We start from the raw sequence: 2,729 nt of genomic DNA, 5'->3' as shown, positions 1-2,729 counted from the left end.
GGTCCACTGACTGACTAGCGTCGATGTCCACAGAGAACACGCTTCCTTTCACACCTACAATCGCGCAGAAAAGCGTCACCATGTTTCTACTTGCTGAGGTCTTTTCAATTGTGGAGTAGCTTGGCCACATTTCATATCATAGTCAATTCGATGCAACAACACCCAAGTGATTGATGGGTTGACTGAGTGATGTATTGATCAACTTCCATTATAACTGAATAGGTTATTAGTACTTTAAAGAGAGAGTGGTCACGCATTTGAGGAAATAATACAAAATGCAGCAACATGAGCTGCTGATGTCAAAGCAAATACAATTAACTCTATAAACGTTGCGTTGATTTATAGAGATGATGGATGTTGAAGAAGCGCCTGTTCAATCAGCTTCATAACCGTTTCTGACAAGATTCTCTTCGTTATCAAGGGCGTTAAGCTTCACGAACATCGAAGCGGTAAATCAGACGTTAATCGAGAGGAAAATACGGTCGCTTCTCGAGACACGTAAACCTAATATATACGATGATAGAAATTAAACACTTTATTGGTTCAGGTTTCAAATATCGACTAACAAAAGAAGCGAATGAGATCGTGCATGCAGCGGGGCTGCCGTAGCTTAGTGCTTGAGGAAGCGTGCTTTAGATCACTGACCTTTCGTTCTATACTTAGAGCAAGTACGAATTAGCGGATCGCAATCCGCATTGCCTTACCCAAGGCTAATTAGCTCTTCCGTTTAAAATCCGAAAGTTGATTTTTATTTTTCTATCTGCGGCAAAGCCGCCTGATTTTAAGTCTAGATTTTCCTAAATATACTAAATATACCAAATATATAGTAATTCTAAATACATGGAATACATGCATAACTACTGGCTACCTAGCCCCGCACCGTAATCTTGTTTGGGTGTGGTCACACCAAGCACCTCATGTGTGACACATACCCCTGCTATCATGGTACGTGTAACCCCGTTTCAGTGCATCTAAAAACTATTGAATTCATCGGCTCAAGGATTGAATGCACGCGCTCGACGAGTACAACTAACGATCGAGAATCCCTTTTCACTATATATAGAGGGCAAGACACCCTGGTCTATTCTAACGCAACACCAATTGTTGCAGGAAAAGAAATCAACGTAAAGCTGAATTCAATGAAACAAAGAATCTTCCGAAGCTGGTTGCAGTGGGGCTGCCGTAGCTCCTTCAAAATAATTAAGGTTAGCGACCTACGTTCTATACTTAGAACCAGTACGAGTGTAGGGGATCACAATCCGCTTACTCCAAGAGTAACTACAACCTTTATTTAAGGCTAATTAGCTCTTCCGTTTAGAAGGTAAGCTGTATTCTCGGTTTTATTTGTGGCAGAGCCGCCTATATCTAAATCTATATTCTTTCCTATTTCTATTTTAAAACTTATGTATAACAACTGGCTGTTTCACCAACGTACGGACTTGTCGTTCAAGTGAAGTTGCACTATTTTTGATCACATCATCTTGTGTGACCCCGTTACTTTCTCCCCCATCAAGATGGTCAATACCTACAGTTCACATTCAACTGTCGGCTCGAACGAGGCTCGCGTGTCTAAGACACCACAACATCACCGTGATCCTCTTTGATTTGTCTGCCAAATGAGCTCTGTGTCGGAAACACGAAAGACATCCAGCCCCGCTAGTTCCAAGAACGCCCGCGAGCAGAGCCCTTCCGGACAGTATGTCCGAGGCTTCAAGGGAAGCACAGCCCAAGCTCTCGGTAACCGAGTACCGTGCACCGAGCCTGCCACAGTCGATGGATTACCTTGTCGAGGGTCTGGAGGAAGTCGACTACGAGTCAGATACTCCCTGACCAGCATGGGAGGAAGAAAAAAGCGAGGTGCCCCAAGGACGCGACGTGAGCCCGAAAGTGGTATCATTACCTATCACCTCGACAAGGCGCAAAAGCAGAAGCTGGATACTGCCCGTAGGGCGGCTCTCATGTGCTCACATCTACGGTCGGCCCTTGACCCTCGTGTGGAATACGGCTTTCCCTCGGAGGATGCGGATGCAGAAACGAAGGACGTGATCACTCGAACGTTGGGTAGCTACGTGGTCGGGCCCCGGCCACTACACAAGCTGGGCTTGACGAACAAAACGCTCTCTGAGCTCGTTTTTTCATAACTCAAGAACCCCAATGAAACTGTACCGCACTCGGCTTCGTGCTGAAGGTGGAGGCACTCCTGTTCCCGCGATGCGGACGATTCCTGTGATTCTCGCTCCTGGCAAAACCGCTGCAGATGACGAGAGCTCTTTGAGCGGTGGGTGTAAACTTTCCTCACTACACGGCTTACAATAGAGCCATAGGGAGATGGATGCGCGTAAAGAAGGTCATCTTCGGTTTGAGTTTGCTAAACTCAAAATACGTGGCCGAATTCCTTTGGATTGTCGCCTGTGACGGACATCACGCTCCCGCGAGCTCTGCGGTCTCTCACACGGGGGAGTCTGCGACCGCAGCGGCTCAGGGCCATAACTTGAGCTCAGCTCATGGCCGAATGGCTTCCCTGGCTATTGCCGAGTACGAAGACACAAAAATTTATGATCCTTCTGATCATGACCGTACACGATGTCTGGGCAGTCTTGCCGAAGAGGCACCTCAAACTCCCACGAGTTCTCGAAGTTGGGGCATCCCCGCCACTTCTCAAGATACTGGGTTTGACCCTGACAATGACGTTGACTTACAAGATGTTCCACTTGATAATGGGCACCACC

Source organism: Plasmopara halstedii (assembly GCF_900000015.1).
Source record: "Plasmopara halstedii genome assembly, contig: Scaffold_1583, whole genome shotgun sequence".
In the NCBI taxonomy this organism is placed as follows: Eukaryota; Oomycota; class Peronosporomycetes; order Peronosporales; family Peronosporaceae; genus Plasmopara; species Plasmopara halstedii.
The sequence above is the reverse complement of the archived record's forward strand: the minus strand, read 5'-3'. Positions refer to the sequence as shown.